The 24,211-nt window shown below is 35.2% G+C and overlaps 1 protein-coding gene across 1 annotated transcript in view; it reads left to right on the top strand.

Annotated features, from left to right (window-relative positions):
• The first annotated feature begins 2,411 nt into the window (after positions 1 to 2,411).
• Positions 2,412 to 24,211, top strand: part of LOC118471842 (potassium voltage-gated channel subfamily H member 7-like) — a 76,584-nt gene continuing 54,784 nt past the window's right edge. The window contains exons 1-3 of the mRNA XM_055008717.1: positions 2,412 to 3,230; positions 8,874 to 8,943; positions 10,123 to 10,444. The gene's annotated coding sequence lies outside the window, so the exon portion shown is untranslated. The remainder of the gene's footprint in view (positions 3,231 to 8,873; positions 8,944 to 10,122; positions 10,445 to 24,211) is intronic.

Consider the following 24,211-nt stretch of genomic DNA (forward strand, 5'->3'; position numbering starts at 1 on the left):
CCTCATTTCCAGTGCTAGCATCCAACAACTGAGAGTAAATGATTAACCCTCATGTTGTCCCGCGGGTCAAAATTGACCCACTTTAAAGTTTGAAAATGTGGGGGAAAAAATGTTTTCAAAGTGAAACTTCTGATGTCCACATTTTCAACATTTTTGGGAAATTTTTGAACATTTTTTGGTGGAAAAAACGAAATGTTAAAAATGTTTCTTAAGAACATTCACAAAATAATCAACCAAAATCCAACGAATTTCACTGGAGTTTGGTTGATTATTTTGGTGTATGTTCTGAAGAAAATATTAGATGTTTTACTGATATATGTAATCACTTTAGATATTTTTAAGGATTTTTTTTTAGAAGATTTTTACTCATTTTTCTGAAAATATATAAAGGCCCTATAGGTCCTATAAAACAACATTTTTTGGTGCCCGTAAATGAGGGGAACAGGAGGGTTAAATGATTGTTCTTTCTCACTGTGACGGTGTGGCAGCAGCTAAACTGGTCATTCCAGATGCTCTTCTCCTCAGCAGTGTTTTCTAGTTCTTCCTGGGGGATCCCAAGGCATTCCCAGGCCAGATGAGATACATAATCCCTTCAGAGAGTTCTCCTCTCAGAAAACCTCTGAAGGAAGTCGCCCAGGAGGATCCCAATTAGATGTTGAACCACTTCTGCTGACTCCTTTTAACATAACATGACCATTTTGAAACAACTCACACTGAACCTCAGGAACTGATGCTTTTTTAAAGTGTAGCAATGAATGAACTTAATCCTCCTGTTGTCCTCATTTACGGGCACCAAAAAATATTGTTTCCTTGTCTGAAAAAAAATCCAAAAATTCAGCAAAAAAAATTCCCCAAATTTCAGAAAATTTGCAAAACCTTCAGGAAGAAAATTCCAATAATTCATTCAAAGTTTCCCTTAGAAGTTTTATTTAAAAAAAAATAATCCCCCAAATTTGGCAAGAAATTCTTGTAAATATTTTCAGAACATGAGTAAAAATCTTCCAAAATGCAAAAATATCTAAAGTGATTCCATATATATCAGTAAAACTTCTAATATTCTCTTAAGAACATTCACATATAAAACAACCAAAATCCAGTGAAATTTGCTGGATTTTGGTTGATTTTTATGTGAATGTTCTTAAGAAACATTTTTAGCATTTCTTTATTTACACCAAAAAATGTTCAAAGATTTCCCAAAAATGTTGAAAATGTGGATGTCAGAAGTTTCATTATGAAAATATATATTTTTTCCACATTTTCAAACTTTAAAACGGGTCAATTTTGACCCGCAGGACGACAGGAGGGTTAAAGAACTTGAAAATGTACAAAAAACATAAAAAGCTAAAATTAGATTCCCAAGCATTATGAAAAACGCATCAAACCCACTGTCACTTGTGAATCAGTGGGTAAATCTGGGGGCTGCACAGTGGCTTAGTGGTTAATAGAAGATCCCGGTTTGCGTCCCGACCTTCCTGGGATCTTTCTGCATGGAGTTTGCATGTTCTTTCTGTGCATGTGTGGATTTTCTCTGGGTTCTCCAGCTTCCTCCCACAGTCCAAAAACATGCTGAGGTTAATTGGTGATTCTAAATTGTCCGTAGGTGTGAATGTGATTGTTTGTCTCTATATGTAGCCCTGTGATAGACTGTTACCTGTCCAGGTGTCTCCTGCCTTCACCCTAAGTCAGCTGGGATAGACTCCAGCCCCCCATGACCCTAATGAGGATTGGTATTGGTATAGATAATGGATGGATGAATGGTAAATCTGGCTTGGCTGTGGCCTCAACCAACAAGGTGTGATCAACAACCACACACTCCGAAGCAGGAGGTGGCAGAAGTGAGTGACCTTGAGGTTTTCCAGCTGCCATCAAACAAAACTCCAACAGGAAGGAAGGTGAGCAGAGTCAACATGTGGGGGAAATGGAGGAGCTTTTGGCCGAAGCGGTAGGTTGAATTTTACACAGAACAGCGAGGACACACGTATGGAAACTAACTAGAAATGTCCAGAAACTGCCTGTAGTCCAGAAGGTTCATGCAAAGATCCGTTCTCTGATGAGCATGTGTTTGGATCTTAGAGTGAACCAGATGGTTTCTCTAAAAGATATTTAACCACCAGTGCTGTTTAAAACATGCTGTAGGTATTGTAGGAGTCTTTAAATATGTCTGTGTAGTTTCTCATTCATCCAGGTCATGGTTATCCAAAGTTGTTTAAATCAATCCAACTGGACTTTAAGAAGGTTCCTTGAAGACGTTTCACCTCTCATCCAAGAGGCTTCTTCAGTTCAGAACTGAAGTTCAGTCTTTTCCCAAATTCAGTTCAGAACTGAAGAAGCCTCTTGGATGAGAGGTGAAACGTCTTCAAGGAACCTTCTTATAGTCCAGTTGGATTGATTTAAACAACTTTGGAGAGTCTTTAAATACTTTTCTAATGACATGCATGAAAGAATATTTACATGCATTCATTTCCTAACTAAAACAAGCAGACGTCACTGAGGCCAAATAAGGCATCTTGTCTGTTTTTTTAATGCCTAAATGACACTATTTTACAGCCAGAAACTATAAAAACAGACACAATCACTGGATTTTAAACATTCTAGCAACCTTTGTGTGATGAGCTGTCAGAAAATATTACCAAGTTTAAGCATCTATTTCATAAGAGTAGTGTGTAGGAGAGGAACCAGCATTTCAGACAAAAAAAATGCAAACAATTTAGAAATTACAAAACTAAATTCTGTTCTAAAATGTACAAGATTAAAAAATATGCAAAATATGGTCTTTAATAAGAAAAATTCAAGTTCTGAGATAAAAAACTAAATGTTGAAATTTAAATTACATAATAAATAAGATTATAAATATGGGAAAATGTTTCAATATAATTCAGATTGTGTCCTTTGATTTCTAATGAGCAGCTTTGAATAGGAAGCTGTCATTAAACAACAGAATAAATCTCTGGATTATTATCTTTACAACAGACCTTGAACTACTCAACTTGGGAAACGGATATTAAATGTTTATTTTTATAAATAAAACAGACACACCTTGCAGTTCTTCTACCAGTACTTGTTCCTGAGTTTTGCAGCGCTGCTCTCGAACTGCGAGGCTCCGGCCTGCAAGGCATCGGCCCGGTCGTCCAGCTCTGACAGCTTCTGATCTCTTTCCAGGGCGTTGTCCACGTTCACACGCATGATGTCCACCACCTGAGGACGAAAACACCCGTCAGCCTCTCCGTCAGGTAAACATCCAGCTTAGACCTGTAGAGTGTTCTACTTTTAATTGTAGAATCTGTATAGACGGTGGAACATCCTCATGCTCAGGAGGACGTCTGGAAGAAGATGTTGGTCTTTCTGAGAGAGAATCTGTACGACAACACAAACCCTGGTGCAACATTATGATCCCACCTGTAACCAAGATGACAGCTAATGACTGCAGAGATCCAAAGTGAAGTCAAAATTTTAGTCTTTTCCCAAATCTTCAACCTTTGAGCTCATTTAGCTTCATTCCTTTCACCCTCCTGTTGTCCTCATTTACGGGCACCAAAAAATCTTGTTTCCTTGTCTGAAAAAAATCCAGAAATTCAGCAAAAAAAATTACCCACATTTATAAAAATTTGCAAAACCTTCTGGAAGAAAATGGCAATAATTCCGTAAAAGTTTTCCTTCAAAGTTTTATTTTTTAAAAAAAAAAAAAAAAAAAAATGCAAATTTGACAAGAAAATTCTTGTAAATATTTTCAAAAAATGAGTAAAAATCTTCCAAAAAAATCCTAAAAATATCTAAAGTGATTTTATTTATTTTTATATATATATATATATATATATATATATATATATATATATATATATATATATATATATATATATATATATATATATATTTATATAAAAGTAATCCAGCGAAATTTGCTGGATTTTGGTTGATTTTTTTTTGTAAATGTTCTTAAAGAAACATTTTTTTCCACCAAAAAATGTTCAAAAATTTCCCGAAAATGTGGACATCAGAAATTTCACTGTGAAAATTTTTTTTCCCCCACAGTTTCAAACTTTAAAACTGGTCAGTTTTGACCTGCAGGACGACACGAGGGTTAAATTGAATCCATTCTGGATGAAGCTGTCCTCCCTAAACCATTCACAGTGATCCTGAATAGTCTCTGGTTCTTACAGCAGAGGTTCCTCACCTCGTCCACCTGAGCCTGAGTCTGCTGCAGGCGTCTGTTGCTGGTCAGGTTTGGGGCCGGAGCCGGAGGGCCTCCTTCGCCCTCCGGGGCCCCTGAAGCAGCTCCTCCTTCTGGAGTCGACCTGCAGGGAAAGAAAGATGGAGAGAGATGGACGTTTCATCACAGACAGCATGAACAGACGAGCTCTGCATCACCACTGATGTCTTTGGTTAACCCTCCTGTTATCCTCATTTACAGGCACCAAAACATATTGTTTCCTTGTCTGAAAAAGAAATCCAAAAATTCAGCTAAAAAATTAGTTTAGTATGTCGTCCAAAATATGACAAAAACGTCATAGTTTAGTATGTCGTCCAAAAATGTCACAAAAACGTCATAGTTTAGTATGTCGTCCAAAATATGATCAAAACATCATAGTTTAGTATGTCGTCCAAAATGTCACAAAAACGTCATAGTATAGTATGTCATCCAAAATTTGACAAAGACGTCATAGTTTAGTATGTCGTCCAAAATTTGACAAAAACATCATAGTTTAGTATGTCGTCCAAAATGTCCCAAAAACGTCATAGTTTAGTATGTCGTCCAAAATGTCCCAAAAATGTCATAGTTTAGTATGTCGTCCAAAATTTCACAAAAATGTCATAGTTTTGTATGTCGTCCAAAATATGATCAAAACTTCATAGTTTAGTATATTGTCCAAAAAGTCACAAAACGTCATAGTTTACTATGTCGTCCAAAATATGACAAAAACGTCACAGTTTAGTATGTCGTCCAAAATATCATCAAAACGTCATAGTTTAGTATGTCGTCCAAAATTTCACAAAAACGTCATAGTTTTGTATGTCGTCCAAAATATGATCAAAACATCATAGTTTAGTATGTCATCCAAAAAGTCAAAAAAACGTCATAGTTTAGGATGTCGTCCAAAATTTGACAAAAACGTCATAGTTTAGTATGTCGTCCAAAATATGACAAAAACGTCACAGTTTAGTATGTCGTCCAAAATATCATCAAAACGTCATAGTTTAGTATGTCGTCCAAAATATGACAACAACGTCATAGTTTAGTATGTCGTCCAAAATACGACAACAACGTCATAGTTTAGTATGTTGTCCAAAATATGACAAAAACATCATAGTTTAGTATGACGTCCAAAAAGTCACAAAAATGTCATAGTATAGTATGTCGTCCAAAATTTGAAAAAAACGTCAGTTTTGTGTGTCATCCAAAATTTGACAAAAACGTCATAGTTTAGTATGTCGTCCAAAATATGATCAAAATTTCATAGTTTAGTATGTCGTCCAAAATATGACAAAAACGTCATAGTTTAGTATGTCGTCCAAAAAGTCACAAAAACGTCATAGTTTAGTATGTCGTCCAAAATTTGACAAAAACATCATAGTTTAGTATGTCGTCCAAAATATGACAAAAACGTCATAGTTTAGTATGTCGTCCAAAAAGTCACAAAAACGTCATAGTTTAGGATGTCGTCCAAAATTTGACAAAAACATCACAGTTTAGGATGTCGTCCAAAATTTGACAAAAACATCATAGTTTAGTATGTCATCCAAAATGTCACAAAAACGTCATAGTTTAGTATGTCATCCAAAATTTCACAAACAGTGTCGTAGTTTAGTATGTTGTCCAAAATATGATCAAAACATCATAGTTTAGTATGTCGTCCAAAATATGATCAAAACATCATAGTTTAGTGAGATGTATGGCTTGGGCAAACAAGATCTCTTTAGGTATTTGCAGCTTTGGGATTTTTTCTGTAAAACTATAAAGGGATGCATCCAATCAGTAGTCACTCGAATATTCATGGACGCTTATAAGTCAGGCAACAACAAAGGACTTGTAAGCAAGCCTTACCATGCCCTCACCTCTTTGAAGATGGACACCACAGACTATGTGAAACAAAGATGGGAGAGAGAGCTGAACATAGAAATAGCACAGGACATGTGGCCGAATGCCTGGAAAACACAGGTATCCTCCATCAACTCAAAGACTTGGAGGGACTTCTGCTGGAAGAACCTAATCAGATTCTTTATCACTCCTAAATCGAAATAAAAACAAACTGATGTCCAGTACAACTGCTGGAGGGAATGCGGAGAGGTCATGGCTGATCACACTCATATATTTCGGTCTTGCCCCATAATCCAGGTCTATTGGAGTAAGGTAGCGGGAATCATCTCAAAAGTTCTAGGTTTTAATATTAGTGTGACATTTATAACTCTTTATCTGGGGATCATCCCTGTTGGTATGAATGCAAATGATGCTTACCTTCTTAAGATTTTGCTGGCAGCAAGTAAAAAAACCATCACAAAACATTGGCTCCAGAAAAATTGCCGTACCACAGACCTCTTTGTCAGCATTGTTAAGCAGCTGCATACTCTAGCGCAAATGACCTACTCCATAAGACTCCAAAAGGACCAGGGAGGAAAAACGATGGAGAAAATGGTGTGTGTATTTAGCTGCTGAAATAGATAATTAACCACTATTGTCATTGTGATACACTGTAACTGTGATGCACAGACTTGTAATTCATCCCAAGACCTCATCTCTGTCTTTATTTCTCTAATTTACCTTATTTTCATTTCTTTTATTTGTATGTGTATTTTTAAGTGTATGTATGTGTGTATGTATGTATGTATGTACATATATATATAAATAAATTGTTTTTTTTTGTTTTTGTTTAGTTTGTTTCGATTTATTTCTTTTGCTAGTATCATTGTTGATGTTGGGAATACGATTCCCCTGTTCGTTGTTCCGTTAAAAAAAATGTGATTAAAAAAAAAGTTTAAAAAACAAAAAAACAAAAAAGAAAAAACATCATAGTTTAGTATGTCGTCCAGAATATGAACAAAACATCATGGTTTAGTATGCCGTCCAAAATATGACAAAAACGTCACAGTCTAGTATGTCGTCCAAAATGTCACAAAAACGTCATAGTTTAGTATGTCGTCCAAAATTTGACAAAAACATCATAGTTTAGTATGTCATCCAAAATGTCCCAAAAAGTCATAGTTTAGTCTGTCGTCCAAAAATGTCACAAAAACATCATAGTTTAGTATGTTGCCCAAAAAGTCACAAAAACGTCATAGTTTAGTATGTCATCCAAAATGTCACAAAAACGTCATAGTTTAGTATGTCGTCCAAAATTTGACAAAAACATCATAGTTTAGTATGTCGTCCAAAATGTCCCAAAAAGTCATAGTTTAGTCTGTCGTCCAAAAATGTCACAAAAACATCATAGTTTAGTATGTTGCCCAAAAAGTCACAAAAACGTCATAGTTTAGTATGTCATCCAAAATGTCACAAAAACGTCATAGTTTAGTATGTCGTCCAAAATTTGACAAAAACGTCATAGTTTAGTATGTTGTCCAAAAAGTCACAAAAACGTCATAGTTTAGTATGTCGTCCAAAAAGTCACAAAAATGTCATAGTATAGTATGTTGTCCAAACTGTCCCAAAAACGTCATAGTTCAGTATGTCTTCCAAAATATGACAAAAATGTCATAGTTTAGTATGTCGTCCAAAAAGTCAAAAAAACGTCATAGTTTAGGATGTCGTCCAAAATATAATCAAAACATCATAGTTTAGTATGTCGTCCAGAATATGAACAAAACATCATGGTTTAGTATGCCGTCCAAAATATGACAAAAACGTCACAGTCTAGTATGTCATCCAAAATGTCACAAAAACGTCATAGTTTAGTATGTCGTCCAAAATTTGACAAAAACGTCATAGTTTAGTATGTTGTCCAAAAAGTCACAAAAACATCATAGTTTAGTATGTCGTCCAAAAAGTCACCAAAATGTCATAGTATAGTATGTTGTCCAAACTGTCCCAAAAACGTCATAGTTTAGTATGTCGTCCAAAATATGACAAAAACATCACAGTTCAGTATGTCTTCCAAAATATGACAAAAATGTCATAGTTTAGTATGTCGTCCAAAAAGTCAAAAAAACGTCATAGTTTAGTATGTCGTCCAAAATATAATCAAAACATCATAGTTTATTATGTCGTCCAAAATATGACAAAAACATCACAGTTTAGTATGTCGTCCAAAATGTCACAAAATTGGCATAGTTTAGTAATTGGATGACATACTAAACTATGACGTTTTTTTCAAATTTTCGACGACATACTAAACTATGACATTTTCATCATTTTTTGGACGACATAATAAACTATGACATTTTTGTCATATTTTGGACAACATACTAAGCTATGACGTTTTGATCATTTTTTGGACGACATAATAAACTATGACATTTTTGTCATATTTTGGACAACATACTAAACTATGACGTTTTGATCATTTTTTGGACGACATACTAAACTTCATCAGGTAGTTAAACAAAAAACATCAAAGAACAGTCTTTCAACGTTATTTATTCTGTGCATGTTTTCATTTTTCTTCAGTAAAATCCTCAGACATACAGCTCAGCACACCAAAAGCTAAAGACCTCATAAAACAAACAAAAACTCAGAATTCCTGCATCTGAACCACCACTGACATCACAGTAGCTTCAGTTTTATGTAATTTCACTCACATTCTAGAGTTTTTCCTGTTTGGGGTTGAATCCTCAGTTGATGTATTTGGATTTTCTATCTTGTTTTCTTTTATCTGAGCCACATCATCATTCCTGAGTTGTAATTTCTGTTTCATGAGGACTTTTTTTTGCTTCTGTCTTCACAGATTCTATGGATATTTGGACTATATAGATGTCAGCATTTCATTTAAAGCAGCATCTGCAGTGATTCACAAGGTGAGTTATGTTTGCCTACATTGCTTTAGTCTATTGCACAGTTGCAGTTACTTTTTTCCCCCTGACGTTAAAGGAACAATATGACATGTTAAATTCTGGTCTATCTCTTTACTGAGCAGAATGTGTCAAAACACATGTGGTCAGGGAAGAAAAGTACAGGAGTAAAGTGAAAAGTGTTCCTTGAACAGGTCTGTTTTCTGGCAGGTTATTGAACAAGCAGACATTCATGTAATCTAAGATGTGATTTTAGACAAAGTGAACCTTAAACTGTGAAACTTTCAATGCAGCATCAGCAAAGACAGGAAAACTGGCATAAAATAGATGTAAATCCTGATAGAGGCTTTAAAGCCTTCAATTTTAACCATTTCTGGGGGCATGTTTGCTCTGAAATAAGTACAAAAACAGAACTATTCTAAAACTATCCCGATGCTGCATGACACTACTGATAGGTCGAATTCAACTATTAGCAACAGCATTGCTAAAACCTAAAAAACACAGTAAATGAAATGTGAAATTGCATTATTCTCAGTTAAATTTAAACTTTTAGATGGGACATAACATCATTAACAGTCAAGCATTATACACAGCAGTATTATGTACATTTGATACAGTATTTTTAGCCTTTAAAAACTGTACATTTTACAGGACACTTTTCATGCCATTACTGAAGACATGAGATTTCTTAACTGTTGGAGTCAGTTTAAGGCAAGTTGTGCTTTAATAGTTGAACTTTTAAGTGACCGAAAATTGTCCTCCAAATAAGACCTGGGTCATTTTAGGATTGTAAACTTATTACAGAAGTTGTGCAAATAATAGGTTCCTCTGTGCAAAATGAAATGCATCTTCTTTGCTTCAATGCAGGAAAATTCTTTTGAAGTGCAGGTTGGTTTCAGCTGGAAGCCACACGAGGGCAGCACTTACACATTTTCTTTTCTAATCCAGCTCACATCCTCGAACAGCAGCATCGGAAATTGTTTTATGTATAATATATCCTTGTAATCAAATTCTGGGTTTAAAAGCTACTGTAGAAAGTTTTCTGTAGCTTATGTCAGACAGTCATGTTATTCTGTTTTGTGGTAAATCATCTTAAAGAGCTAGAAGCCATGTCCAGCTGTTGTATTTAAAACCATTTATACAGCAGAGAAATAATTGTAGTCATACGTCTGTTGTTTATTTTAGGGTGTGTAGCAGTGGAGAAGGAAGCAGCAGCTGAAGCGTGTTAGGGTTTCCTGCAGGAGAGAGGAGGGATGGTGGCATTGTCATCACAGCAGGCAATGTTGTTTGGCAGGTAAAGCTGTGGATTTGTTGAAACAGGCAAGAGTAGGGCTTTATTGACTGGCAGGCTGACACAGACACAGCGAAGAACAAACTAGCTTCTTCTTCTTCTTCTCCAGACTTTGATCATTTGCTTATCTTTCTGTTTTCTTTTTTTGTTTTACATGCTGAGAGAGCCAACGTCTGCGGTGGACGATTAAAGACCAAGTTGTCGACATCCATAGAGGTGAGTTACACATTGTGACACATTGCACACAGTAGACTTTAATATCAAACCAAGAGTTGTAGTATGACCAGCAGGAGACAATTGAAGGCTCCATTGATTTTGGTGACACTACAGTAAACAAGAGTGAAGTTATTGGATTTATTACAAATAAAAGAATATTAAAATCATGAAAATTTCTTTAAATTCAGATTTTGTATTTAGTGTCAAACCAAGAGTTGTAGTATGACCAGCAGGAGACAATTGAAGGCTCCAGTGATTTTGGTGACACTACAGTAAACAAGAGTGAAGTTATTGAATTTTATTACAAATAAAAGAATATTAAAATCATGAAATTTCCTTAAAATTCATTTTTTTTTGATTTAGTGTCAAACCAAGAGTTGTAGTATGACCAGCAGGAGACAACTGAAGGCTTCAATGATTTTGGTGACACTACAGTAAACAAGAGTGAAGTTATTGAATTTATTACAAATAAAAGAATATTAAAATCATGAAAATTTCTTTAAATTCAGATTTTGTATTTAGTGTCAAACCAAGAGTTGTAGTATGACCAGCAGGAGACAATTGAAGGCTCCAGTGATTTTGGTGACGCTAAAGTAAACAAGAGTGAAGTTATTGAATTTATTACTAATAAAATATATTAAGATAACGAAAATATCTTAAAATTCAGATTTTTTGATTTAGTTTCAAACCAAGAGTTGTAGTATGACCAGCAGGAGACAATTGAAGGCTCCAGTGATTTTGGTGACACTGCAGTAAACAAGAGTGAAGTTATTGAATTTTATTACAAATAAAAGAATATTAAAATAATGAAATTCCTTAATATTCAGATTTTTTGATTTAGTTTCAAACCAAGAGTTGTAGTATGACCAGCAGGAGACAATTGAAGGCTTCAATGATTTTGGTGACGCTACAGTAAACAAGAGTGAAGTTATTGAATTTATTACTAACAAAACATACTAAGATAATGAAAATTTCTTTAAATTCAGATTTTGTATTTAGTGTCAAACCAAGAGTTGTAGTATGACCAGCAGGAGACAATTGAAGGCTTCGATGATTTTGGTGATGCTACAGTAAACAAGAGTGAAGTTATTGAATTTATTACAAATAAAAGAATATTAAAATCATGAAAATTTCTTTAAATTCAGATTTTGTATTTAGTGTCAAACCAAGAGTTGTAGTATGACCAGCAGGAGACAATTGAAGGCTCCAGTGATTTTGGTGACGCTAAAGTAAACAAGAGTGAAGTTATTGAATTTTATTACAAATAAAAGAATATTAAAATAATGAAAATTCCTTAATATTCAGATTTTTTGATTTAGTTTCAAACCAAGAGTTGTAGTATGAGCAGCAGGAGACAATTGAAGGCTCCAGTGATTTTGGTGACGCTAAAGTAAACAAGAGTGAAGTTATTGAATTTATTACTAATAAAATATATTAAGATAACGAAAATATCTTAAAATTCAGATTTTTTGATTTAGTTTCAAACCAAGAGTTGTAGTATGACCAGCAGGAGACAATTGAAGGCTCCAGTGATTTTGGTGACACTGCAGTAAACAAGAGTGAAGTTATTGAATTTTATTACAAATAAAAGAATATTAAAATAATGAAATTCCTTAATATTCAGATTTTTTGATTTAGTTTCAAACCAAGAGTTGTAGTATGACCAGCAGGAGACAATTGAAGGCTTCGATGATTTTGGTGATGCTACAGTAAACAAGAGTGAAGTTATTGAATTTATTACAAATAAAAGAATATTAAAATCATGAAAATTTCTTTAAATTCAGATTTTGTATTTAGTGTCAAACCAAGAGTTGTAGTATGACCAGCAGGAGACAATTGAAGGCTCCAGTGATTTTGGTGACACTGCAGTAAACAAGAGTGAAGTTATTGAATTTTATTACAAATAAAAGAATATTAAAATAATGAAAATTCCTTAATATTCAGATTTTTTGATTTAGTTTCAAACCAAGAGTTGTAGTATGACCAGCAGGAGACAATTGAAGGCTTCGATGATTTTGGTGACGCTACAGTAAACAAGAGTGAAGTTATTGAATTTATTACTAACAAAACATACTAAGATAATGAAAATTTCTTTAAATTCAGATTTTGTATTTAGTGTCAAACCAAGAGTTGTAGTATGACCAGCAGGAGACAATTGAAGGCTTCAATGATTTTGGTGACGCTACAGTAAACAAGAGTGAAGTTGTTGAATTTTGATTACAAATAAAAGAATATTAAAATAATGAAAATTCCTTAAAATTCGGATTTTTTGATTTAGTTTCAAACCAAGAGTTGTAGTATGACCAGCAGGAGACAATTGAAGGCTCCAGTGATTTTGGTGACGCTAAAGTAAACAAGAGTGAAGTTATTGAATTTATTACTAATAAAATATATTAAGATAACGAAAATATCTTAAAATTCAGATTTTTTGATTTAGTTTCAAACCAAGAGTTGTACTATGACCAGCAGGAGACAATTGAAGGCTCCATTGATTTTGGTGACACTACAGTAAACGAGTGAAGTTATTGAATTTATTACAAATAAAAGAATATTAAAATCATGAAAATTTCTTTAAATTCAGATTTTGTATTTAGTGTCAAGCCAAGAGTTGTAGTATGACCAGCAGGAGACAATTGAAGGCTCCAGTGATTTTGGTGACACTGCAGTAAACAAGAGGGAAGTTATTGAATTTATTACTAACAAAACATACTAAGATAATGAAAATTCCTTAAAATTCAGATTTTTTGATTTAGTTTCAAACCAAGAGTTGTAGTATGACCAGCAGGAGACAATTGAAGGCTTCAATGATTTTGGTGACGCTACAGTAAACAAGAGTGAAGTTATTGAATTTTATTACAAAAAAAAGAATATTAAAATCATGAAAATTCCTTAATATTCAGATTTTTTGATTTAGTTTCAAACCAAGAGTTGTAGTATGAGCAGCAGGAGACAATTGAAGGCTCCAGTGATTTTGGTGACGCTAAAGTAAACAAGAGTGAAGTTATTGAATTTATTACTAATAAAATATATTAAGATAACGAAAATATCTTAAAATTCAGATTTTTTGATTTAGTTTCAAACCAAGAGTTGTAGTATGACCAGCAGGAGACAATTGAAGGCTCCAGTGATTTTGGTGACACTGCAGTAAACAAGAGTGAAGTTATTGAATTTTATTACAAATAAAAGAATATTAAAATAATGAAATTCCTTAATATTCAGATTTTTTGATTTAGTTTCAAACCAAGAGTTGTAGTATGACCAGCAGGAGACAATTGAAGGCTTCGATGATTTTGGTGACGCTACAGTAAACAAGAGTGAAGTTATTGAATTTATTACTAACAAAACATACTAAGATAATGAAAATTTCTTTAAATTCAGATTTTGTATTTAGTGTCAAACCAAGAGTTGTAGTATGACCAGCAGGAGACAATTGAAGGCTTCAATGATTTTGGTGACACTACAGTAAACAAGAGTGAAGTTATTGAATTTTATTACAAATAAAAGAATATTAAAATAATGAAAATTCCTTAATATTCAGATTTTTTTTATTTAGTGTCAAACCAAGAGTTGTAGTATGACCAGCAGGAGACAATTGAAGGCTTCAATGATTTTGGTGACGCTACAGTAAACAAGAGTGAAGTTATTGAATTTATTACTAATAAAATATATTAAGATAACGAAAATATCTTAAAATTCAGATTTTTTGATTTAGTTTCAAACCAAGAGTTGTACTATGACCAGCAGGAGACAATTGAAGGCTCCATTGATTTTGGTGACACTACAGTAAACAAGAGTGAAGTTATTGAATTTATTACAAATAAAAGAATATTAAAATCATGAAAATTTCTTTAAATTCAGATTTTGTATTTAGTGTCAAACCAAGAGTTGTAGTATGACCAGCAGGAGACAATTGAAGGCTTCAATGATTTTGGTGACACTACAGTAAACAAGAGTGAAGTTGTTGAATTTTGATTACAAATAAAAGAATATTAAAATAATGAAAATTCCTTAAAATTCGGATTTTTTGATTTAGTTTCAAACCAAGAGTTGTAGTATGACCAGCAGGAGACAATTGAAGGCTCCAGTGATTTTGGTGACACTATAATGTATGAGAGTGAAATTATTGAATTTTATGACTAAGAAAATAACAATACTAAAATAATGAAAATATCTTAAAATTCAGATTTATTTATTTAGTTTCAAACCAAGAGTTGTAGTATGACCAGCAGGAGACAATTGAAGGCTTCGATGATTTTTGTGACGCTACAGTAAACAAGAGTGAAGTTATTGAATTTATTACTAATAAAACATACTAAGATAATGAAAATTTCTTTAAATTCAGATTTTTTTATTTAGTGTCAAAACAAGAGTTGTAGTATGACCAGCAGGAGACAATTGAAGGCTCCAATGATTTTGGTGACACTGCAGTAAACAAGAGTGAAGTTATTGAATTTTATTACAAATAAAAGAATATTAAAATCATGAAAATTCCTTAAAATTCAGATTTTTTGATTTAGTTTCAAACCAAGAGTTGTAGTATGACCAGCAGGAGACAATTGAAGGCTTCAATGATTTTGGTGACGCTACAGTAAACAAGAGTGAAGTTATTGAATTTATTACTAACAAAACATACTAAGATAATGAAAATTTCTTTAAATTCAGATTTTGTATTTAGTGTCAAACCAAGAGTTGTAGTATGACCAGCAGGAGACAATTGAAGGCTTCAATGATTTTGGTGACACTACAGTAAACAAGAGTGAAGTTATTGAATTTATTACTAATAAAACATACTAAGATAATGAAAATTTCTTTAAATTCAGATTTTTTTATTTAGTGTCAAAACAAGAGTTGTAGTATGACCAGCAGGAGACAATTGAAGGCTCCAATGATTTTGGTGACACTGCAGTAAACAAGAGTGAAGTTATTGAATTTTATTACAAATAAAAGAATATTAAAATCATGAAAATTCCTTAAAATTCAGATTTTTTGATTTAGTTTCAAACCAAGAGTTGTAGTATGACCAGCAGGAGACAATTGAAGGCTTCAATGATTTTGGTGACGCTACAGTAAACAAGAGTGAAGTTATTGAATTTATTACTAACAAAACATACTAAGATAATGAAAATTTCTTTAAATTCAGATTTTGTATTTAGTGTCAAACCAAGAGTTGTAGTATGACCAGCAGGAGACAATTGAAGGCTTCAATGATTTTGGTGACACTACAGTAAACAAGAGTGAAGTTATTGAATTTTATTACAAATAAAAGAATATTAAAATAATGAAAATTCCTTAAAATTCAGTTTTTTTTGATTTAGTGTCAAACCAAGAGTTGTAGTATGACCAGCAGGAGACAATTGAAGGCTCCAGTGATTTTGGTGACACTGCAGTAAACAAGAGGGAAGTTATTGAATTTATTACTAACAAAACATACTAAGATAATGAAAATTCCTTAAAATTCAGATTTTTTGATTTAGTTTCAAACCAAGAGTTGTAGTATGACCAGCAGGAGACAATTGAAGGCTTCAATGATTTTGGTGACGCTACAGTAAACAAGAGTGAAGTTATTGAATTTTATTACAAAAAAAAGAATATTAAAATCATGAAAATTCCTTAATATTCAGATTTTTTGATTTAGTTTCAAACCAAGAGTTGTAGTATGAGCAGCAGGAGACAATTGAAGGCTCCAGTGATTTTGGTGACGCTAAAGTAAACAAGAGTGAAGTTATTGAATTTATTACTAATAAAATATATTAAGATAACGAAAATATCTTAAAATTCAGATTTTTTGATTTAGTTTCAAACCAAGAGTTGTAGTATGACCAGCAGGAGACAATTGAAGGCTCCAGTGATTTTGGTGACACTGCAGTAAACAAGAGTGAAGTTATTGAATTTTATTACAAATAAAAGAATATTAAAATAATGAAATTCCTTAATATTCAGATTTTTTGATTTAGTTTCAAACCAAGAGTTGTAGTATGACCAGCAGGAGACAATTGAAGGCTTCGATGATTTTGGTGACGCTACAGTAAACAAGAGTGAAGTTATTGAATTTATTACTAACAAAACATACTAAGATAATGAAAATTTCTTTAAATTCAGATTTTGTATTTAGTGTCAAACCAAGAGTTGTAGTATGACCAGCAGGAGACAATTGAAGGCTTCAATGATTTTGGTGACACTACAGTAAACAAGAGTGAAGTTATTGAATTTTATTACACATAAAAGAATATTAAAATAATGAAAATTCCTTAATATTCAGATTTTTTTTATTTAGTGTCAAACCAAGAGTTGTAGTATGACCAGCAGGAGACAATTGAAGGCTTCAATGATTTTGGTGACGCTACAGTAAACAAGAGTGAAGTTATTGAATTTATTACTAATAAAATATATTAAGATAACGAAAATATCTTAAAATTCAGATTTTTTGATTTAGTTTCAAACCAAGAGTTGTACTATGACCAGCAGGAGACAATTGAAGGCTCCATTGATTTTGGTGACACTACAGTAAACAAGAGTGAAGTTATTGAATTTATTACAAATAAAAGAATATTAAAATCATGAAAATTTCTTTAAATTCAGATTTTGTATTTAGTGTCAAACCAAGAGTTGTAGTATGACCAGCAGGAGACAATTGAAGGCTCCAGTGATTTTGGTGACACTGCAGTAAACAAGAGGGAAGTTATTGAATTTATTACTAACAAAACATACTAAGATAATGAAAATTCCTTAAAATTCAGATTTTTTGATTTAGTTTCAAACCAAGAGTTGTAGTATGAGCAGCAGGAGACAATTGAAGGCTCCAGTGATTTTGGTGATGCTAAAGTAAACAAGAGTGAAGTTATTGAATTTATTACTAACAAAACATACTAAGATAATGAAAATTTCTTTAAATTCAGATTTTGTATTTAGTGTCAAAGCAAGAGTTGTAGTATGACCAGCAGGAGACAATTGAAGGCTCCAGTGATTTTGGTGACACCCTAACCCAGAGAGCAGAGGTGAGTTACACATTGTGACACATTGCTTCTTTATTCATGTGTTTGTTTGTTTCAGGTGCTGAGAGACCAAGTGGTGGACGTCCAGAGAGGAGAGGTGAGTTAGAAACATGCACATTGTCAGTCATTGTAGACAGTAGACTTTGTTGCTTTACTTATGTGTTTCTTGTGTTTGATGTTTCAGATCCTGAGAGATCAAGTGGTGGACGTCCAGAGAGGAGAGGTGAGTTAGAAACATGCACATTGTCAGTCATTGTAGACAGTAGACTTTGTTGCTTTACTTATGTGTTTATTGTGTTTGATTGTTTCAGATGCTGAGAGATCAAGTGGTGGACGTCCAGAGGGGAGAGGTGAGTTAGAATCATGCACATTGTCAATCATTGTAGACAGTAGACTTTGTTGCTTTACTTATGTGTTTATTGTGTTTGATTGTTTCAGATGCTGAGAGATCAAGTGGTGGACGTCCAGAGAGGAGAGGTGAGTTAGAAACATGCACATTGTCAGTCATTGTAGACAGTAGACTTTGTTCTTTTACTCATGTGTTACTTGTGTTTGTTTGTTTCAGGTCCTGAGAGAGCAAGTGGTGGACGTCCAGAGAGGAGAGGTGAGTTAGAAACATACACATTGTCAGTCATTGTAGACAGTAGACTTTGTTCTTTTACTCATGTGTTTTTTGTGTTTGATTGTTTCAGATGCTGAGAGATCAAGTGGTGGACGTCCATAGAGGAGAGGTGAGTTAGACATTGTCACACATTGCAGACAGTAGACTTTGTTCTTTTACTCATGTGTTTATTGTGTTTGATTGTTTCAGATCATGAGAGATCAAGTGGTGGACGTCCAGAGAGGAGAGGTGAGTTAGAAACATGCACATTGTCAGTCATTGTAGACAGTAGACTTTGTTGCTTTACTTATGTGTTTCTTGTGTTTGATGTTTCAGATCCTGAGAGACCAAGCGGTGGACGTCCAGAGAGGAGAGGTGAGTTACACATTGTCACACATTGCTGCTTTATTCATGTGTTTGTTTTTTTCAGATGCTGAGAGACCAAGCGGTGGACGTCCAGAGAGGAGAGGTGAGTTAGAAACATGCACATTGTCAGTCATTGTAGACAGTAGACTTTTTTGCTTTACTTATGTGTTTCTTGTGTTTGATTGTTTCAGATCCTGAGAGACCAAGTGGTGGACGTCCAGAGAGGAGAGGTGAGTTAGAAACATGCACATTGTCACACATTGTAGACAGTAGACTTTGTTCTTTTACTAATGTGTTTCTTGTGTTTGTTTGTTTCAGGTCCTGAGAGATCAAGCGGTGGACGTCCAGAGAGGAGAGGTGAGTTAGACATTGTCACACATTGCAGACAGTAGACTTTGTTGCTTCACTTATGTGTTTCTTGTGTTTGATGTTTCAGATCCTGAGAGATCAAGTGGTGGACGTCCAGAGAGGAGAGGTGAGTTAAACATTGTCACACATTGCTGCTTTATTCATGTGTTTGATTGTTTCAGATGCTGAGAGACCAAGTGGTGGACGTCCAGAGAGAAGAGGTGAGTTAGAAACATGCACATTGTCAGTCATTGTAGACAGTAGACTTTGTTGCTTTACTTATGTGTTTATTGTGTTTGATGTTTCAGATCCTGAGAGACCAAGCGGTGGACGTCCAGAGAGGAGAGGTGAGTTAGACATTGTCACACATTGTAGACAGTAGACTTTGTTCTTTTACTCATGTGTTTCTTGTGTTTGATGTTTCAGATCCTGAGAGACCAAGCGGTGGACGTCCATAGAGGAGAGGTGAGTTAGACATTGTCACACATTTCAGACAGTAGACTTTGTTGCTTTACTTATGTGTTTCTTGTGTTTGATGTTTCAGATCCTGAGAGACCAAGCGGTGGACGTCCAGAGAGGAGAGGTGAGTTAGACATTGTCACACATTGCTGCTTTATTCATGTGTTTGATTGTTTCAGATGCTGAGAGACCAAGCGGTGGACGTCCAGAGAGGAGAGGTGAGTTAGACATTGTCACACATTGTAGACAGTAGACTTTGTTCTTTTACTCATGTGTTTCTTGTGTTTGTTTGTTTCAGGTCCTGAGAGAGCAAGTGGTGGACGTCCAGAGAGCAGAGGTGAGTTAGAAACATGCACATTGTCACACATTGCAGACAGTAGACTTTGTTGCTTTACTTATGTGTTTCTTGTGTCTGATGTTTCAGATTCTGAGAGATCAAGTGGTGGACGTCCAGAGAGGAAAGGTGAGTTAGAAACATGCACATTGTCACACATTGTAGACAGTAGACTTTGTTCTTTTACTAATGTGTTTATTGTGTTTGATTGTTTCAGATGCTGAGAGATCAAGTGGTGGACGTCCAGAGAGGAGAGGTGAGTTAGACATTGTCACACATTGCAGACAGTAGACTTTGTTCTTTTACTCATGTGTTTATTGTGTTTGATTGTTTCAGATGCTGAGAGATCAAGTGGTGGACGTCCAGAGAGGAGAGGTGAGTTAGAAACATGCACATTGTCAGTCATTGTAGACAGTAGACTTTGTTGCTTTACTTATGTGTTTATTGTGTTTGATGTTTCAGATCCTGAGAGACCAAGTGGTGGACGTCCAGAGAGGAGAGGTGAGTTAGAAACATGCACATTGTCACACATTGTAGACAGTAGACTTTGTTCTTTTACTAATGTGTTTCTTGTGTTTGTTTGTTTCAGATCCTGAGAGATCAAGTGGTGGACGTCCAGAGAGGAGAGGTGAGTTAGACATTGTCACACATTGCTGCTTTATTCATGTGTTTGATTGTTTCAGATGCTGAGAGACCAAGTGGTGGACGTCCAGAGAGCAGAGGTGAGTTAGAAACATGCACATTGTCAGTCATTGTAGACAGTAGACTTTGTTGCTTTACTTATGTGTTTCTTGTGTTTGATGTTTCAGATCCTGAGAGACCAAGCGGTGGACGTCCATAGAGGAGAGGTGAGTTAGACATTGTCACACATTGCAGACAGTAGACTTTGTTCTTTTACTCATGTGTTTATTGTGTTTGATTGTTTCAGATGCTGAGAGATCAAGTGGTGGACGTCCAGAGAGGAGAGGATAGTTAGACATTGTCACACATTGCAGACAGTAGACTTTGTTGCTTTACTTATGTGTTTCTTGTGTTTGATTGTTTCAGATGCTGAGAGATCAAGTGGTGGACGTCCAGAGAGGAGAGGTGAGTTAGAAACATGCACAGTGTAGGTGATGGGTGTTTTGAGTTTGATTCATTGCTTTGTCATAGATTGAAGACATGGGACTTTGATCATATTTGTCTTTTATTTGTTTCAGGAGGTTGACAGAGACAGACAGAGGTGAGTTACAACAAGGAAATGTTATGTATGGTGTCACACATTGAAGACAGCGTTGTTGATTGTTTGCTTTTGTGTTCATGTCTTTTAGGAGGTGTCAGAGGATGTGCTGTGGAAGCTCTTCTTCTTCTTCTTCTTCTTCTTCTTCTTCTTCTTCTTCTTCTTCTTCTTCTTCTTCTTCTTCTTCTTCTTCTTCTTCTTCTTCTTCTTCTTCTTCTTCTTCTTCTTCTTCTTCTTCTTCTTCTTCTTCTTCTTCTTCTTCTTCTTCTTCTTCTTCTTCTTCTTCTTCTTCTTCTTCTTCTTCTTCTTCTTCTTAATGGAATTTCACCTAAATAAAAAAAAAAAAAAAAAAAAAAGAGTCCAAACTGCATTGTCGTCAATTTTTCTGAAAAACAAAGAGGAAAGTGTGAAGAGAGAGAAAAGTAGGAAAGAGGAAAAGAGTAAAGTGTGAGAAAAAAGCAAAGAGAGAAGAGAGGAAAAAGAAGAAAGTTTAAGGAAAGAACAAAGAGAAAAAGAACAAAGTGTGAGGAAAGAGGATAGAGGAAAAAAGACTAAGTGTGAGAGAAAAGAGGATAGAGGAAAAAAAGACTAAGTGTGAGAGAAAAGGGGATAGAGGAAAAAAAGACTAAGTGTGAGAGAAAAGGGGATAGAGGAAAAAAAGACTAAGTGTGAGAGAAAAGGGGATAGAGGAAAAAAAGACTAAGTGTGAGAAAAAAGGGGATAGAGGAAAAAAGACTAAGTGAGAGAAAAGGGGATAGAGGAAAAAAAGACTAAGTGTGAAAGGAAAAAAAGACTAAGGAAAGAGTGAGGAAAGAGGAAAAAGAACAAAGTGCTGCTTTACTCTTGTGTTTGATTGTTTCAGATGCTGAGAGATCAAGCGGTGGACGTTCATAGAGGAGAGGTGAGTTAGACATTGTCACACATTGCTGCTTTATTCATGTGTTTGTTTTTTTCAGATGCTGAGAAGCCAAGTGGTGGACGTCCAGAGAGCAGAGGTGAGTTACAAACATGCACATTGTCAGTCATTGTAGACAGTAGACTTTGTTGCTTTACTTATGTGTTTATTGTGTTTTGATTGTTTCAGATCCTGAGAGATCAAGTGGTGGACGTCCAGAGAGGAGAGGTGAGTTAGAAACATGCACATATTCAGTCATTGTAGACTGTAGACTTTGTTGCTTTACTTATGTGTTTCTTGTGTTTGATGTTTCAGATCCTGAGAGATCAAGTGGTGGACGTCCAGAGAGGAGAGGTGAGTTACACATTGTCACACATTGCAGACAGTAGACTTTGTTCTTTTACTCATGTGTTTATTGTGTTTGATTGTTTCAGATCATGAGAGATCAAGTGGTGGACGTCCAGAGAGGAGAGGTGAGTTAGAAACATGCACATTGTCAGTCATTGTAGACAGTAGACTTTGTTGCTTTACTCATGTGTTTATTGTGTTTGATTGTTTCAGATCCTGAGAGATCAAGTGGTGGACGTCCAGAGAGGAGAGGTGAGTTAGAAACATGCACATTGTCAGTCATTGTAGACAGTAGACTTTGTTGCTTTACTCATGTGTTTATTGTGTTTGATTGTTTCAGATCCTGAGAGATCAAGTGGTGGACGTCCAGAGAGGAGAGGTGAGTTAGACATTGTCACACATTGTAGACAGTAGACTTTGTTCTTTTACTCATGTGTTTCTTGTGTTTGATTGTTTCAGGTCCTGAGAGATCAAGTGGTGGACGTCCATAGAGGAGAGGTGAGTTAGACATTGTCACACATTGCAGACAGTAGACTTTGTTCTTTTACTTATGTGTTTATTGTGTTTGATTGTTTCAGATCCTGAGAGATCAAGTGGTGGACGTCCAGAGAGGAGAGGTGAGTTAGAAACATGCACATTGTCAGTCATTGTAAACAGTAGACTTTTTTGCTTTACTTATGTGTTTATTGTGTTTGATTGTTTCAGATCCTGAGAGATCAAGTGGTGGACGTCCAGAGAGGAGAGGTGAGTTAGACATTGTCACACATTGCAGACAGTAGACTTTGTTGCTTTACTTATGTGTTTCTTGTGTTTGATGTTTCAGATCCTGAGAGACCAAGCGGTGGACGTTCATAGAGGAGAGGTGAGTTAGACATTGTCACACATTGCAGACAGTAGACTTTGTTCTTTTACTCATGTGTTTATTGTGTTTGATTGTTTCAGATCCTGAGAGACCAAGCGGTGGACGTCCATAGAGGAGAGGTGAGTTAGACATTGTCACACATTGTAGACAGTAGACTTTGTTCTTTTACTCATGTGTTTCTTGTGTTTGATTGTTTCAGATCCTGAGAGATCAAGTGCTGGACGTCCAGAGAGCAGAGGTGAGTTACACATTGTCACACATTGCTGCTTCATTCATGTGTTTGTTTGTTTCATATGCTGAGAGACCAAGTGGTGGACGTCCAGAGAGAAGAGGTGAGTTAGAAACATGCACATTGTCAGTCATTGTAGACAGTAGACTTTGTTGCTTTACTTATGTGTTTATTGTGTTTGATTGTTTCAGATTCTGAGAGATCAAGCGGTGGACGTCCAGAGAGGAGAGGTGAGTTAGACATTGTCACACATTGCAGACAGTAGACTTTGTTGCTTTACTTATGTGTTTCTTGTGTTTGATGTTTCAGATCCTGAGAGACCAAGCGGTGGACGTCCATAGAGGAGAGGTGAGTTAGACATTGTCACACATTGCAGACAGTAGACTTTGTTCTTTTACTCATGTGTTTATTGTGTTTGATTGTTTCAGATCCTGAGAGACCAAGCGGTGGACGTCCATAGAGGAGAGGTGAGTTAGACATTGTCACACATTGCAGACAGTAGACTTTGTTCTTTTACTCATGTGTTTATTGTGTTTGATTGTTTCAGATCCTGAGAGATCAAGTGGTGGACGTCCAGAGAGCAGAGGTGAGTTAGAAACATGCACATTGTCAATCATTGTGGACAGTAGACTTTGTTCTTTTACTCATGTGTTTCTTGTGTTTGATTGTTTCAGATGCTGAGAGATCAAGTGGTGGACGTCCAGAGAGGAGAGGTGAGTTAGAAACATGCACATTGTCAATCATTGTGGACAGTAGACTTTGTTCTTTTACTCATGTGTTTCTTGTGTTTGATTGTTTCAGATGCTGAGAGATCAAGTGGTGGACGTCCAGAGAGGAGAGGTGAGTTAGAAACATGCACATTGTCAGTCATTGTAGACAGTAGACTTTGTTGCTTTACTTATGTGTTTATTGTGTTTGATTGTTTCAGATCCTGAGAGATCAAGTGGTGGACGTCCAGAGAGGAGAGGTGAGTTAGAAACATGCACATTGTCAGTCATTGTAGACAGTAGACTTTGTTGCTTTACTTATGTGTTTCTTGTGTTTGATGTTTCAGATCCTGAGAGACCAAGCGGTGGACGTCCAGAGAGGAGAGGTGAGTTAGAAACATGCACAT

The sequence above is a fragment of the Amphiprion ocellaris genome, chromosome 24 (genome assembly GCF_022539595.1).
Source record: "Amphiprion ocellaris isolate individual 3 ecotype Okinawa chromosome 24, ASM2253959v1, whole genome shotgun sequence".
NCBI classification, from domain to species: Eukaryota; Metazoa; Chordata; class Actinopteri; family Pomacentridae; genus Amphiprion; species Amphiprion ocellaris.